This window comes from Saimiri boliviensis, chromosome 8, assembly GCF_048565385.1.
Source record: "Saimiri boliviensis isolate mSaiBol1 chromosome 8, mSaiBol1.pri, whole genome shotgun sequence".
Classification (NCBI taxonomy): Eukaryota; Metazoa; Chordata; class Mammalia; order Primates; family Cebidae; genus Saimiri; species Saimiri boliviensis.
This window is the reverse complement of record NC_133456.1, coordinates 105,365,848-105,375,730: the sequence shown is the minus strand read 5'-3', so window position 1 is coordinate 105,375,730 and position 9,883 is coordinate 105,365,848. Positions and strand designations below refer to the sequence as shown.

Sequence of the window (9,883 nt, the reverse complement as noted above, 5' to 3'; positions counted from 1 at the left end):
CACTATTGTCTCCCAGAGGGAGGTATCTTGGGTCTTCAACTTGTTTCTCCAGTGCCTAGAATGTTGCTTCAGACTTAGCAGATGTTCAATAAATTAAACTGAACGTTTGCAGAAAAGAAATTAAGAAAAAAAGAGAGCAAGGACAATTTAGCTGTAAGGCTATTATTTGACAAGCAAATAAAATCAGTAGCCTTCTCCATCTATGTAGACGCCCAAGTAAATGGCTAGGGAAAAAATTACAATGGAATTCATCATTTTGGCATAATGTTTCATAGATAATCACAAAACAATAAAATCCAACCTGTCTAGATCAGGTGTCAGCAAACTGCAGCCCGTGCTGCTTGCTTTTATAAAGAAAGTTTTATTGAAGGCCAGGCATGGTGGCACATGCTTGTAATCCCAGCACTTTGGGAGGCAGAGGTGGGTGAATCACCTGAGGTCAGGAGTTTTGAGAGCAGCCTGACCCACATGGTGAAACCCTGTCTCTACTAATAATACAAAAATTAGTGGTGCATGCCTGTAATCCCAGTTACTTGGGAGGCTGAGGCAGAGGAATTGCTTGAACTCGGGAGGTGGAGGTTGCAGTGAGCCAATATTGTGCCATTGCAGTCCAGCCTGAGTGACAGGAGTAAAACTCCATCTCAAAAAAAAGAAGTTTTACTGACATGTGGTGAGGCCCATTTGTTAGCATACTGGCTGTGGCTGCTTTTACACTATAATGGCGGAGTTGAGTAGTTTCAATGGAGACTCTAGGCCCTGCGAGCCTGAAATATTTCCTGTCTGGCACTTTACATATGATGTCGGTTGACTACTGGTCTAGATAATTAGAAAGTTTAAATGAGAATTTGTTTTTCAGGTTAGATGGGTAACATGCCAATGTCATAACAAGGTTCAGAGGGTGGCATATCTCACATGCATGTAAACACCCAATGGGCATGCTCATGTACTAAAAAGGGATTGTTAAATCAGAATTTTGGACCTATGCAGTGACTCATGCCTGTAATCCCAGCACTTTGGGAGGCCGAGGTGGGTGGATCACTTGAGATCAGGAGTTTGAGACCAGCCTGGCCAACTTGACAAAGTTCTGTCTCTATGAAAAATATGAAAGTTAGCCAGGAATGGTCATGCATGCCTGTAATCCTAGCTAGTCAGGAGGCTGAGGAAGGAGAATCACTTGAACCCAGAAGGCGGAGATTGCAAGGAGCAGAGATTGTACCACTGGACTCCAGTTTGGGTGACAGAGCAAGACCCTGTCTCAAAAAAAAAAAAAAAAAAAATCAGAACTTGGTTCAAAGCAGGTTAGATTAACCATTCTGAAAGCTGAATTCATGAGATAACATGCCTGGTGTGACAAAAAAAAAAAAAACAGAAAGCTGAATTAATATATTTCACTATTATGGATATTGATTGTCCATCTCTTTGGGATGGGCTGCCTCTTACCCAGTAGATTAGTGGGTGGATATTTTAATTCACAATCACAAAATTATGGAGCTGCTCAGTTTGTTTATTTCGAATATCTTGATAGCTGGGATAAAAGGGTGATATATCCAATTTCTTAGTCAAAGGTCACACTTGAAGATCCGTAACTCCTTCACTGAGAACATGGACCAAATTGTCATGTCAATACTTAACAGAGGCAACTTTCCTTTCAGCATTCTAGGTGGATCATTTCTCCTTACTACTCCTTACTACTTACCTCTTCCAAATGTATTCACAGACACTACAAAGAAAAAGTCACTCTGTTCTCCTTGATAGAAAATTAACTTGTTTGGCCAGATGCAGTGGCCATGGTTGTAATCTCAGCCCTTTGGAAGGCCAAGACAGGAGGATCGCTGAGCCCAGGAGGTCAAGGCCAATCTGGGCAACATAGTGAGAACCCATCTCTACAAAAGATACAAAAATCAGCCAGGCATGGTGGCGCGTGATTGCAGTCCCAGCTACTCGGGAGGCTGAGGTGGGAGGAGCACTTGAGTCCAGGAGGTCAAGATTATGGTGAGCCATGATTCCACTGCACTCTAGCCTACATGACAGAGCAAGATCCCATATCCAAAAACAAAGTTGGGGGAGAGAAATTAATGTGTTTCTAAGAGTAAATTTACTTAGTGAGGATGAGAAGAAAAATCATTAAACAGGAACTTTTTTTCCCAAAAAAACACTATCTTCAAAGCAAAATGGCTTTGTAGTTGTTTTGTGGTCTTTGCATGAAGTTAGAACTTTTAGTATGTGTGAACTAGGGGAAATATTTATTGATCAAGTCATTTCTGCCACATCACTTTAAACAGCACCTTCTTAATTAAAAAAAATATATAAGATTGAACACCGGAAACCGTGATTAAAAACAGGCATGGTGGCTCACACCTGCAGTCCCAGAACTTTGGGAAGCTGAGGTGGGCGGATCACCTGAGATCGGGAGTATGAGACCAGCCTGACCAACATGGAGAAAACCTGCTTCTAATAAAAATACCAAAAAAAAAAAATTAGCTGGGCGTGGTGGTACATGCCTGTAATCCCACCTACTCGGGAGGATGAGGCAGGAGAATCGCTTGAACTCAGCAGTCGGAGGTTGCAGTGAGCCAAGATCTCGCCATTGCAGGCCCAGCTGGGCAATAAGAGCAAAACTCCCACAAAAACAAACAAACAAACAAACAAACACTAACATTTAACCTAGTTTGAAATTTTCAGAAATTGAAATTAAGAGTCTTGTACTATAATTTCACTTTTGCCACTTACTTTGTGAACTAAAGCAAGTCACACAGATTTCCATGGCCTCAATTTTGCCGTATGTAAAACGATGATAACGCTGTGTTCCCCACCTAATTCATAGAACTGCTGTTTTGATAAAATGAGGTAATGTTCGTGAATTTGTGAAAGCACTACACAAGTGAAAGATTATTATTGTCTGATTACGGTCTTAATGTCTTCCTAAATTGTCTATGGTATTAACAATGCTATGGCCATAAACATCTGAAATAATGTTCCATAGTTGACTGTGAAATTCTGCTTGTGAATTTCATAGTTCAGATTTTATTTTGATGTAATCAATGAGCATAATTAACTTTTATTGTGTGCCTTATTTGTGAGAATGTTTTAAGGCCTTAAGTATAGTCATATATCTCAGCATTACACAAGGATTACCAAACTGAAAACTGCTGTCTTTAAAAATGGTGTGATTTCATTTGGAGATTTGAGTTTGCTTTTATGGCTGAGATTAATAAAATGTTGCTGTTTAAAATGAAACTGTTTTCCTTCTAGCACTTCATATTTTTGCTTGGTTAAAGAAACAGCAGCAGCATGATTAGATGTCAGTAATTAAATATCTCTGTAGAACAGTATCTTAATAGGATATATTTAGAACACTGCCATATCAAAAACATTCAATTACATAGATACAGCTTTAATATTTAACAGCTTGTTTCTTAACTACCAAACCTTCTGGTGAGCTAATGTTGACTATGTACAAAGGAAAGCAAGCCGTTTAGTGTCAAATTAAGAGAAGTGGAATATATTATAATGGTACATTTTATGTCTTGCTCGTCTCATATTCAGCCAAGTATAATGTTTTTATTTAATACGTTTAACTATCAATTCATCTCTCTTATTTTTAGCAATAGGAGCCTTCAATTTTCTTTAAACAAAATGAAGGTTTATCCAGGGACCAGAGAAGAAAAAAAAAAAAAAACTTCACTCAACCACCATGAGAAAACAAACACGTGTGAGAGGTAATAGACATGAAGCCAGGCCCAGTAAAATTCTCTAAAGCTAAACTGTCAAAACCACTGGTAAGTGATCTTAGGAAGTGGAAAAGAAAGTGATCTCAAACTTCTCTTAGAGGTAGAAATGTGTTTCTCTGTTACATCATGTTAACAATGAGTTTGAAAATAAACAGAATTATCCCTAACATATCATGCACTTCATTGTTCTTGCTGTTATTTTGAGATAGTCTCACTCTGTTGCCCAGGCTGGAGTGCAGTGACACCATCCTACATAACTCACTGCAGCCTTGATCTCCTGGGCTCAAGCCCTCCTACTTCCATCTCCTGAGAAGCTGGGACTATGGGCATACACCACCACTCCCAGCTAATTGTTTTACTTTTTTTAGACATGGGGTCTCACTTTGTTGCCCAGGCTGGTTTCAAACTCCTGGGCTCAAGTGATCCTCCCATCTCAGCTTCCCAGAGTGCTGGGATTATAGTCATGAGTCTGGCCTGCACTTTGTTTTGTTTTGTTTTGTTTTTTAAAGAATTTACCATTCTCCCAAAATTTTGATTTTGATTCCATTTTCACAATTCTTTTCTATACTTGTGGGCATCAGACTGAGGAGGTTAGGATTCAGTTCTTTTTACTAAGAACATAAAGAACTGTTCACACACTATAGTTGAAAAGGTGATCATTGGTGATCCACAGGGTAAGCAGGTGGCTCATACTAACTCTATGTCTCCACAGCCAAAATGACAAAGATTGTTCAGAGAACAAATGTGCATCAAACACTGATTCATTTCTCTGGTGGTGGAAGAATTCACAATAGACATAACTGAGTCTGAAGTTAAAATGATGCAGGAAAGCTGAGCTCCAAAACAGGGGCTTAGCCTGGGAGGGTTCTTAGCTTCACTCAGGAAAGAATTCAAAGCGAACCAGTGCTCTTAGCAACTTTAATTGGGGCAACAGTGCACAGGGGCAGCAGAGACACTGCTCCCTGCAGAGGAGGGCTACCCCATAGGCAGCATGCCCAGAGTAGCCGCTCAGAGGCAGTTCTTCAATCCTATTTATACCTACTTTTTAGTTACATGCAAATTAGGGAGCGATTAGGCAGAAATTTCCAGAAAAGGGGTGGTAACATCTGGGTCATTATGTCAGTGCCATGGAAAGGGACAATAGTAACTTCTGGGTGCTGCTAGGGCAGTGGTGAACTGACATGGCACACTAGTGGGTGTGCCTTATGGAAACCTGCTTCTGCTCCGTCACTTAGTCTCACTCTGTCACCCAGGCTGGAGTACAGTGATGTGATCTCAGCTTCCTGCAGCCTCCACCCTCCACCTCCTGGTTTCAAGCAATTCTTGTGCCTCAGCCTCCCAAGAAGCTGGGATTACAGGCACACACCACCATGACTGGCTAATGTTTTTGTATTTTTAGTAGAGATGGGGTTTCACCACGTTGGCCAGGCTGGTCCCAAACTCCTGGCATCAAGTAATCTGCTTACCTGGGCCTCCCAAAGTGCTGGGATTACAGGCGTGAGCCACCATGCCTAGCCTGTCCCTGTTTTAACTAGTCCTCAATTTGACCCAGTGTCAGAACCCTGTCTTCAGAGTCAAGTCCGGCCTCCTGAGGCAAATTCTGCCTCCTACCTCAAAACTCTAAGGGTTCAAGGTCTAGAGCCACCATTTGTCCACCGGGTGACTCTGGGCAAGGTGCTGAGTATCCAAATCACAGCCTCTCACCTGTGAAATGAGAGCTAATGCTGATACCTATATTCTGGAAATGTCGGAATGTTTAAGCCTAGAATTTAATTAGTGCCCAATATGCATGAGAAGAATAAAGATGAAACACTGCTAGAGAGAGATCAAACAGGGAGATTGCATATGGAGAAAGAGTGCCTGTCAGATAAGAGCAAATCCTTTTGCAGGAAGGTGGGTAGAAGGGAAATGCAGAAAGAGATAAACTTTACCATGAACTTCACCATAGTTACATAGAAGAGCAAAATGTGACAATCCCAGCAGGCTGTGATTCCTGCAGCCCAGTGCTAGTTTAGGGGATTACCAAAAAATAAGAAGTTTTCCACTTAACTGCAACGTGCCTCAACTTGACCTTTGATCCTTAAAATATGGGTTCACATGGCATCTGGACTTTTGAACTTAATTACGATGACAATATTCAGCAATGCAGACCTGGAACAGACTCTACATGTGAACAATTGTGTTCAAGCCTCAGTAATCTGGTTGTTAATAAATGCTTGGTAAACCTGTGTTGAATAGTAGAAATTCCTGAGAATCTTGTAGCTATGATGGGACATTATCTGTGGAGCATCAGGTACCTTGCATAGAGGTAGGGACCGAAGGGGCAACTTGCATTACTTCTAGCAAATGAGGACACTGAGGCCCCAAATGAGAAGCTGCCAAGTGACTGCTTTGTGGCAGCAGCAAATCGTCAGGGAAAAAAAAAAAAACACCACGAGCAACGTAGCAGAGAATCATTCCTTCTGTTCTGCTCTATTCTCTATCCAAGATCATAATCAATATCCTTTCACACTGAATGACCTATCAACAGCTGGAATGGGGGGAAAAAAAACACTTTATTTCAGATTCATCTTTCAAGAACCTCCAGCACAGGAGATTTTGATAAAGAAGAGCAGTAAATACTCTCTGCGCTGTGGAACTGAAAGAGGACAAACTCTGTTCGCGTTCTGTCTGTTAGGAGGGGGAATGAAAGCCTTCGGTGGAAGCAATATTTCTATGAAATCCTCCCTGATCATTTACACCAGAGTCTACCCTGATCAAAAGCCACACTATTTAAAAAGAAATAAGAGCGGATATCACTGAGAATAATGTGAGCGTGTAAGGGGAAGTGCACCAGAGAATAAGTCAGAGAGATAGCATTAAAATGCCTTTTCATACTCGACACAGAAGAAACCTTATCTCCAAAAAAATAAAAGAGGCTGATGAATATATGAGCCACTGATACTCTGCTGAATCTTAGATTCCATCTTGGAGAGAGAAAGGAATGGTTTCATTATGGTGTTTTGAAAAGAAACCTACAGAGAATGAGGAAGTATCTTCACTTAAAGATTGGACAGCGTGATACCACATTCCGAGAAGTTGTCTCCTGTCAGAAGCCATCATAGCTTCCCTGATTTTCATGGGACTTGACAGAAACTGAAGGGGGTTTGCAAATAAAGTACTTACTTTCTCTCTTTCTCTCTCTTTCCCCACCCCGCCCCCAGTTTAAAAACAATGCAAGGCATGAAGAAGTTGTCTCTGTCAAGACGAAGTGGAGTGCTGGGTTTTGGTTTTGGTTTTGCTCTTTTGAGACAGAGTCTTGCTCTGTCACCCAAACAGGAGTGTGATGGTGCGATCATGGCTCACTGCAGCCTGGACCTTCTGGGAGCAATCAATCATCCTGCCTCAGCCTCCCTAGTAGCTGAGACTACAGGCATGCACCACCATGTGCTGCTAGTTTTTTGTAGAGACAGGGACTCACTATGCTGCCTAAGCTACTCCCAAACTCCTGGGCTCAAGCGATTCTCATGCCTTGGCCTTCCAAAGTGCTGAGATTGCATGCCTGAGCCACCATGCCCAGCCAGAGTGCTGTTTTTAAGTTAGTAGTTATTTCAAAGTCGTTAGGGCCAAAGAATAATGAAGGAAGATACATCATAGAAGACTTTGCCTCTATAGCATAGCAGTGAAATAGCTATCGACCCATCAGAAATGAACAGGCTGAAAATGGCTTCATTCATTTTAAACCTAATTTAAATCCAACTCTTTGAAAATAATGAAGTAAAAACAGTTGGCCACATAAAGAAAAATTCGGGCAGTGAAATGGACCATTCTAAAGTACCATTCTCCTACTCTGATATCTTTGGATCACGCTAGCCTACGGCTCCTCAGCCTTCTGCTACTGACATTTTGGGTGGGATCAGTGTGTGTTATGGGAGCTCTCCTGCGCCCTGTAGGATGCTGAGCAGCAGTTTTGAACTTTTACCACTAGATGCTAGTAGCACCCTCCACCCAAGTTAAGACACCAAAATGTCTCTAGAATGGTCACCTGTTCCCTGGGCAGGGGGAGGGAGGTACCAAATCACCCCTGTTTGAGAACCACTGCCTTGGAGCAGCGGTCCCCAACCCCAGGCCATGGACCAGTACCAGTTCCTGTTAGGAACCAGGCCACACAGCAGGAGGTGAGTGGTGGGGGAGTGAGAGAAGCTTCATCTGTGTTTACAACCGCTCCCCACTGCTCACATTAGCACCTGAGCTCCACCTCCTGTCAGATCAGCAGCACATGAGAATCTTACAGGGGCGTGAACCCTATTGCGAACTGCGCATGCGTGGGATCTAGGCAGCATGCTTATGACAGTCTTGCCGGATGCAGTGGCTCACGCCTGTAATCCCTGCACTTTGGGAGGCCAAGACAGCAGATCATCTGAGGTCGGGAGATCAAGACCAGTCTGATCAACATGGTGAAACCCCATCTCTACTATAAACACAAAATTAGACAGGCGTGGTGGTACATGCCTGTAATCCCAGCTACTGGGAAGGCTGAGGCAGGAGAATTGCTTGAAACCAGGAGGTGGAGGTTGCGGTGAGCAGAGATCATTTTGTTGCACTCCAGCCTGGGCAACAGGAGTGAAACTCCGTCTCAAAAAAAAAAAAGAGAGAGAGAGAGAGAGTGTGTGTGTAATGCCTGATGACCTGTCCCTGTCTCCAGTAACCCACACATGGAACTGTCTAGTTGCAGGAAAACAAGCTCAGGCCTCCCAGTGATTCTACATTATGTAATAATAATAGAAACAGCCAGGCATGGTGGCTCACGCCTGTAATCCCAGCACTTTGGGAGGCCGAGGCAGGTGGATCGCGGGGTCAGGAGTTCAAGACCAGCCTGGTCAACATGGTGAAAACTTGTCTCTACTAAAAATACAAAAAGTAGCCAGAGGGTGGTGGGCACCCGTAATCCTAGCTACTCAGGAGGCTAAGGCAGGAGAATAGCTTGAATCTGGGAGGCAGAAGTTGCAGTGAGCCAAGATTGTGCCACTGCACTCCAGCCTGAGTGACAGTGAGACTCCACTGAAAAAGAAAGAAAGAAAGAGAGAAAGAGAGAGAAGAAAGAAAGAGAGAGAGAGAAAGGGGGGGGAAGGAAGGAAGGAAAGAAGGAAGGAAGGAAGGAAGGAAGGAAGGAAGGAAGGAAGGAAGGAAGGAAAGAAGGCAGGCAGGCAGACAACAAATGTAATGCACTTGATCAGTCTGAAAGCAGTCCTCCCCTCTCCCCACCCAAATTGTCTTCCAGGAAACTGGTCCCCCGTACCAAAAGGTTGGAGACTGCTGCACTAGAGCCGATTCTGGTCTTCACCACTGTGCAGTCTGCAATCACTCAGAAAGCCCAAAAGACACAGCTGCTATGACCACCAACTTCTCAAATATCTCAGGATTCACCTCTGAATGTGCTAACCCATCCTATTCTTTGTCAGTTACCCTAAGCATTATTCACCCTACAGGGTCCCTCCACAGACCATTTTGTTTTCTCAGGCACTTGGCTGATAATTCCATTACTACAGGCAAAATGTTGGTGCCCCTCCCAAAATTCATAGGTTGAAACTTAATCCCCAAGGCGATTGGGTCTTGGTGATCAGGGCATGAAGCATTCATGAATGGGATTAGTGCCCTTATCAAGGTGACCCCAGAGAGCTGCCTCACTCCTTCTATCATATAAAGACCCAGTAAGAAGATGGCCATCTAACAACCAGGACACTGAATCAGCCAGAGCTTTGACCTTGGATTTTCCAGCCTCTAGAACTGCAAGAAATAAATTTCTGCTATTTATAAGCTGTTCCATCTATGAGAGTTTGTTATAGCAGCCCAAACAGACCAAGACATCCACCAAAATGCTTTCAGGGACTCTATTTAGAAGGTGTGCCTTACAAGAAGGAAAGAACACTTATTGCAAAGTTGGCCAGCCCTGGATTCAAATCCTGCCCTTGCCACTTAGCAGCAATGAGTTATTCATTATTATTATTTTTTGGCAAGTCATTTTCCTTTCTGAGTCTTGGCTTCTCATATGAAAAAAATTAGAATAACTATAACTTCCATGTGGAAATGTTGCTGCTTAAATGATATTACATATAAAGCCCCTACCAGCATCTGGAAGTACGGTTTTCACCAGAAATTGAAAATGTATTGCT

General features: G+C 42.9%; 1 non-coding gene across 1 annotated transcript; it reads right to left on the bottom strand.

Annotated features, from left to right (window-relative positions):
- Positions 1–855: 855 nt before the first annotated feature.
- Positions 856–958, bottom strand: LOC120367675 (small nucleolar RNA U13). Its single transcript, XR_005581999.2, has one exon. It is a non-coding gene; the product is annotated as a small nucleolar RNA U13 (small nucleolar RNA).
- Positions 959–9,883: the final 8,925 nt, after the last annotated feature.